Genomic DNA, 7809 nt, shown 5'->3' with positions numbered 1-7809 from the left:
TTATGATTTGTTGTTCGTCTTGACTTGCTCTTCTAATAAGTGCTGACCTCATCGATCTTATGCGGCATTTTTTATACTCCACTGAGTTATTTGCTTTGGAGGCGATCTTTTTGTTCATACACATTTTTTTAAATACTTGAATTTTGGTGGGCTTTCTATCTGTTCCTCATTTGTTAGATATTTATGCCGAAAATTTGGATGAGCGGGGTCAGATAAACTTTTGTGAATATTATTTGACCGATCATTATATTCATCGTAGAGAGCTGTGATTGGTATCATTCAAAAACCCGTCCAGTGTAGAATTTGAAAATAAAAAGATTTTTTCGAATTTCATTTTCTAGAGACAGTTATCGTGGTTTAAACTTTTGGGAATATTAGACCAACTGGTGTTATTTGATTCCCATTCTCAGGAATTTTTGCGTAAAATTACGTAAATTTTGCTACATTATGAAAAAATTGTCAACAAAAAAACTGATTTAATTTTTAACGACAAAAAAATTTGTCGATTATTTTGATTAAATTTATATGGTTAAAATTTCGGCTAAATATTTCAATATTCAGCCTGTTTCATCAAAAATTGCCAAAAATCATCATTTTAGTCCACTCTGATCGAAATTACGGGTTGTACACACCAAATAGCAACTAAAAAAACTTTATAAACTACAAAGGGAGCTAGTACTAGCTCCACTTCCATTGAGAGTAGTCGGAAATTAAAATTTTGCGGTGTTTTGCTAACATTACTCCATGAGTATCAAAAATACAGCTTTTTTAAAAAAACTTAGTACAACTAGGCTCAATTTGTTCACGCTCCCCACAAATAGAACTTCGTATTTGCTCAAAAGCGATTGAAGATCGTGTTAATTTTGAATGAAAAACCACGTGGAGTTTAGGAAACAAAATTTCCAGTTCGTTTCATCCTTCATAAAGCCAAGAAACCGAGAGAGTTCAGGTCTTAACTCCTCGACATTTCTCAAGCCGACAAGTCGACCGGATGTTCAAAACGTCCGAGAGACATTTATTCGGAGTCATTCCAAACCCAGACAGAAGATACATATACGTTTTGTGATTTAAGAGCAGACGGACAACTCGTTCGATAATGTGTTGCGGTAGAGAGAGAAAGCGCAATGGTGATGCTTGACAATCCATTTTTTTCTGAAAAAAACTTTGCTAAATTTTTCCTTTTTGCCCAGTTAAAAACAAGTATCTGTATTTTATTTCTTTTCATTAGATCGGTAAACAGAAATTGAAAGACAGACGGAGTAATGTGTTATTTTGATGTGTGATATGATTTTTAAAAGAAATTGCAATTCCATTGCGTAATCAGATATTTGCACAAACCGATAAGTACTGGTTCTGACGATAATAGGCAAAAAGTTGTTTCATCAAAAACAAAACGTTGCGTCGCTAACAAAAATTTCCTTCAATGTCATTTGACGGCGCTAGAAACCCAATTACTAGTGCTCGGTGAAAAAATCACTATTATGATAGCAGAAGTTAAATGAAGCTTTCAAGAAAATTGGGATCTTTTCTGCTAGCACAACCCCCCCCCCCCCCCCCCACGCTTAATTAGGCACCCCCATTTATAAATGTGTAAACATATTGTTAAAGCTAAGTAATCTTATACGTGAACAAATATGAGCAATATAAATTTACTAAAAGCTAACACAGCTATGGTTTGAAAGTATTACGTATTTCAACCAAAATTTGTTTCATATAACGTAAGCATCAATAAAAATTTCTGTATTAGATCACTTTTGGTGTTATCGGCTACAATAAGGGCTTGATTTTTAAAAACTTCTTAAGGAAACTATTCTAAAAGTGCCTTCAATCTACCTAGGCACTCTTGTTTCAATGAAAAGCAAATATCGCTCTCACAATTCGCGGAAACTTAGATTTTTGGGGGTGCAAATTTAACGGCTATATAAGGCTGGGGGGGGGGGCTAGCAGAAAAGATCCGAAAATCGTTACTTTAAGGTGATTCATAAAATAGCTTTAATAAAATTGTGCAATAACAAATTAAATTAATAGGGTAACTTTACCTCACGCTTAGCGCCAATTTCGAACACTAACTGTATATTAAACTACTGGTTTGAGGTTTCCAGTCATTAATAGAACAAAATAAGGCCAAGTCAGAAACAACAATTGTCAAAAAGGGGAGTCTAATTATACTAATTTACAGACATATATGCTTTCAGGTGTCAGGACAATTTACCCAATGCCATTATACCCAATGTGCTTTGACATTTTTGTTCAATAAATCGACAGCAAACTAGCAGTCACTATTACCCCTATATTTAAACACATTTAATGGCCATGGCGATGCCTCAGCGGCCCGTGGGACTTGATATGAAACTATCACAACCGAACATGGGATTTATTTATCCGCTTGTTTAATCATACGTGTCAGAGCTATTTTCTGCTAATTAGTACTCGGATTATGGAACGAAAATATCAATGTGAATTGGGTATAATGGCATTGGATAAATTTTCATGTAACCATGCTTTCAGAATTTGTCAATTTGGCGATACGTCAAAAATTTTCCAAAAATTCAAATGTCCAACAAGACGGATGGATTTATCATTTAGTTCAGCACTTTGTTTCGACCAATCAAAGATGTCGTTGATAAAAAGACAATCTGTGAAAATAGAATCAGCATTCAATTCGTAAAACACTGTCTCTCCCACAATTAGTTTCAACCTTTGATACCTGTAAACTACTTTCTGACCCAGTTCATTGCACTTTTAGTTTAGTCGTCGGTTTTTCGTAATTTGTCATAATTGCCTAATAAAATTTAACAAAATCACTCATCTCTTCAGTGGGTTGCTTCGAAAAGAAATGTCATGACTTCTTCTCTAAAAGTGAATGAGAGAAACATTTAGGTTACGAAATTTAGCGTCTTACTTAGACGTAAATGTCACACGGGTTCAGATTTTCACTATTTATTTAAGAAATGAGCATTAAAAAAGGCATTGTTCGCTATCTCGCGCAGCACACGACAAGTCGACCGCAGGTTCAAAAAGTCCGAGAGACATTTATTTGGAATCATTCCAAATCCAGATAGCTGATGGCTTACATGACTTCGAAAAGAGTTTTCAAAAATAAAAAAAACACATTAAATGCGCATTTTTGTTCATTTTTGTCCATTTGCTACCTTAATCCCGTAAATTAAAGGTCATATACGACAATATTGTCGTCGAGGTGAGGTTCAAATTTACAAAATCTAATATTTTTCATAATTTGTTTTATAGACATATTGGGATTAATTACAGGTCTCAAGCGCTCCTTTTGGACGAATAGACGAACGAACCTATTGAATTATTTTATTTTGTAGCTAATGGCTGTCATGAGTTTGAAAACAATTGTTTTCGAAAAATACAAAACTATTACTTAATTTTGCCCTTTCAATCTTTTTTTTTCTACTTGTTACCTATTCTCATCATTGTGAGGTCCTATTAAGGGGAAAAATATGGCTTTACAGCTTCGACAGCGTTTTCTCGCAAGTTTTAATTGAATTTTAGTTTGATGTTCTTTTTGTAACCGCTTAAAAAATTGAATAATGGCAGGTCTTAAAGCCCTCCTATAGAAGCGTATGTTTTCAATTGCTATCTAATTACCTTGTACATTACTTTGAAATTGATTGTTTTTAAAAATATGGGCCATTTTTTTTTAACTTTGCTGCTTTTTTCTTTTTTGCCTAATTGTTACCGAGCCTTTTTATGGAGTGGTCCCATCTTTTATAGTGAAGTACAAGTTATTTTGTTTAGTTTCAGTCTTATCCAACGCTATTTTGACCTTGTTAATAAGTTTTTTTAATGGAAAAAGTTTTGGATGTAATTAATGTTTGTTGTTATTGTTGTTCGATTATGATTTGTTGTTCGTCTTGACTTGCTCTTCTAATAAGTGCTGATCTCATCAATCTTATGCGGCATTTTTTATACTCCACTGAGTTATTTGCGTTGGAGGCGATCTTTTTGTTCATACACATTTTTTTAAATACTTGAATTTTTGGGGGTTTTCTATCTGTTCCTCATTTGTTAGACATTTATGCCGAAAATTTGGATGAGCGGGGTCGGAACTTTATGTGCGACCGCACATCACCGAGCCTCCTTGTTGATTATTTAGACTGACGAATAGAGTGACCACTAACGCATGAGCACGTATGAAATTGTGCGTATATAACTAACAAAGATGGATGAAATTGGCATAAGTAACTTAGTGTGATAAAGATGTAAAACAACACTCTTTCGGTTTAAGGTTTCAATTCAGTAAATTTCAAACAATTTTTATAGTAAGAAACGTATTAATTATTGGTCACGCGAAAGCAACAAGTGGTTTAGACGGCAAAGTCTGTTTGCTGCTCTTTTAACAGGTATCAGTCTATTTCTGATACTTAAGATCAAAGTCGGTCACCATTCTATTCACAACCCTGTTGTAGAAAAAAACCGAAAAATATTAAGTCTAAACACGTCTCCTTATTTGATTAGGTTTATTGATTAGGTTTAACGAAGTTATGTTTTTTTTGCACTTTTTCCGAGCTTTCTACGTAAATTGGAACGTATTTTATGCGTATTTTAAATACTTGAATCTGATTGACGAAAATAAATCTCAGAAATGACGTACGCTTATTTACTTAGTAACTTGGTAATATAGTAATGTAGTTACTTAGTAACCTCGTAATATTGGAATAACTTGGAAAAATTAGAGAAACCGAGCAGAATGTCAGAAAACGGGTTGTCAGTGTCCAAGTCGTTAACTAAAAGTCTGCGGAGCGTTTTTGGAAGTGATCGTAAATCTTCGATAGGAAGCGTTGAGTGAATCAGATTTAGTGTTGACAAATTAGAGTAATTGATCATTATATCTCTGATGAAAGGCACAAAAGAAACCATTTGAGAATCAGAAGGAATTTGTAATTCAAGGTCATCAACTAAGGACGCGAAATTAAATTTTTCTTTGTTCAAATCGATGGTTAATTTAAAATTCAGTTTCGTGTCTTCTACTTTTAGCCATTTCACGAAGCTCTCTGTAACAAGTACACTGTCACTGCGGCCAACTAGGCTCAATTTTTTCACACTCCCTACAAATAGAACTTCATATTTGCTCATTAGCGATTGAATATCGTGTAAATTTTGAATGGAAAACCAGGTGGATTTTAGGAAACAAAATTTCCAGTTCGTTTCATCCTTCATAAAATCAAGAAACCGAGAGAGTTCAGATCTGAATTCGGTATTTTTCCATCGTTCGTCAAACTCCAAAGGAAGTTTTAGCAAGGCATTGTTCGCTATCTCGCGCAGCACGCGACACGTTGATCGCAGGTTCAAAACGTCCGAGAGACATTTATTCGAAGTCATGCCAAACCCAGATAGAAGATATATAAACTTTCTGTGATTTACCAGCAGGCGGACAATTCGTTCGATAATGTGTTGAGGTAGAGAGAGAAAGCGCAATGGTGATGCCTGACACTCCAAGGGATCCATGTTTTTCTGAAAAAAATTGCAAAAGTAGGGAATTGTTTCCTTTTTGCCCACTTAGAAATAAGTATCTCTATTTGATTTCTTTTCATTAGATTGGTAATTAATTTGATGTGTAATATGATTTTAAAAAGAAGTTGCAGGTATATTGCGTAATCAGATATTTGCATATAAACAATTACGTTCTGGTTCTGACGAAAATGAGAAAAAAATAGGCAAAAAGTCGCAAACGAAAATTTCTTTCTATGTCATTTGACGGCCCTAGAAACACAATTACTAGTGCTCGGTGAATAAGAAAAGAAATCACCATTAGGATAGCAAAAGTTAAATGAAGTTTTCAAGAAAATTGTTAGTGTAACGTGATTCATGAAATAGCTTCAATAAAATTGTGCATTAATAGTGCATTAAACTAAATTAATAGGGTAATTTTATCAAACGCTTAGCGCCAATTTCTAACACTAACTGTATAATAAACTACTGGTTTGAGGTTTCGAATCATAAACAAAACAAGGCCGAGTCAGAAATAACAATTGTCAAAAATGGGAGTCTAATTATACTAATTTACAGACGTATATGCTTTCCGTAATTGTTAATTCGGCGATACGTCACAAATTTTCCAAAAAAAAAATCAAATGTCCAACAAAAAGGATTTATCATTTAGTCCAGCACTTTGTATCGCCCAATCAAAGATGTGGTCGATAAAAAAGACAAATATGTGAAAATAGAAACATACCCGGCAGATTGCCGGAAAATAGCCGCCGTTGATTCCAATAAGCATGATTGGGATTGAACGAATAGAATTTATTGAAAAAAAAAGATTTTTGTACAAAAATATTTTTTAAGTCCGATTTATTTTGATGGCATTTCGTAGTTGAACATACTTCTGTTTCTTAGAGAGAGGCTACAGGGGTTACTATCAACACCAATAAGCATTAGAGGTGGTAACTAAGACTTATAGGAACGACGTTCAAATAGCGGGCATCTAAAATTGGGCTTTATGGGTTTATCCCGTTTCTATTTCTGACTTCAATTTTTTATACCGACTCTGTTCATTTTGAATTGCTTTGCTTAGCAACTGATGTTCAAATTCACTTTTAGCAGAATGAGAGAAGAGAGAAACTAGCCTAGAGAAGTCAAAAAGATTTCACGCAAAATGTCGAAAAAGCGGCAAAATGGTAAAGCGAAAAAAAGTTTGACGAAATAAAAAAAATACGAGCGCAATAATAGCCGGCTGAGAAGATGAGAGCGGCTATTAATCAGCATTCAATTTGTAAAACACTGTCTCTCCCACAATTAGTTTTTCCGATTCGTACTTTCTGATCCAGTTCATTGCACTTTCGGTTCAGTTGTCGGTTCTTCGGTGCTTAATTGCCTCATAAAACTTAACAAAAGCGCTCATCTCTTCTGTGGGTTGCTTTGTTAAGAAATGCCATGACTTCGGCTGCTCTAAAGTGAATAATGTGTTGAGGTAGAGAGAGAAAGCGCAATGGTGATGCCTGACACTCCAAGGGATCCATGTTTTTCTGAAAAAAATTGCAAAAGTAGGGAATTGTTTCCTTTTTGCCCACTTAGAAATAAGTATCTCTATTTGATTTCTTTTCATTAGATTGGTAATTAATTTGATGTGTAATATGATTTTAAAAAGAAGTTGCAGGTATATTGCGTAATCAGATATTTGCATATAAACAATTACGTTCTGGTTCTGACGAAAATGAGAAAAAAATAGGCAAAAAGTCGCAAACGAAAATTTCTTTCTATGTCATTTGACGGCCCTAGAAACACAATTACTAGTGCTCGGTGAATAAGAAAAGAAATCACCATTAGGATAGCAAAAGTTAAATGAAGTTTTCAAGAAAATTGTTAGTGTAACGTGATTCATGAAATAGCTTCAATAAAATTGTGCATTAATAGTGCATTAAACTAAATTAATAGGGTAATTTTATCAAACGCTTAGCGCCAATTTCTAACACTAACTGTATAATAAACTACTGGTTTGAGGTTTCGAATCATAAACAAAACAAGGCCGAGTCAGAAATAACAATTGTCAAAAATGGGAGTCTAATTATACTAATTTACAGACGTATATGCTTTCCGTAATTGTTAATTCGGCGATACGTCACAAATTTTCCAAAAAAAAAATCAAATGTCCAACAAAAAGGATTTATCATTTAGTCCAGCACTTTGTATCGCCCAATCAAAGATGTGGTCGATAAAAAAGACAAATATGTGAAAATAGAAACATACCCGGCAGATTGCCGGAAAATAGCCGCCGTTGATTCCAATAAGCATGATTGGGATTGAACGAATAGAATTTATTGAAAAAAAAAAGATTTTTGTACA

The sequence above is a fragment of the Convolutriloba macropyga genome, chromosome 14, assembly GCF_964194025.1.
Source record: "Convolutriloba macropyga chromosome 14, txConMacr16.3, whole genome shotgun sequence".
Classification (NCBI taxonomy): Eukaryota; Metazoa; Xenacoelomorpha; order Acoela; family Convolutidae; genus Convolutriloba; species Convolutriloba macropyga.
Note: the sequence above shows the minus strand (reverse complement) of the source record.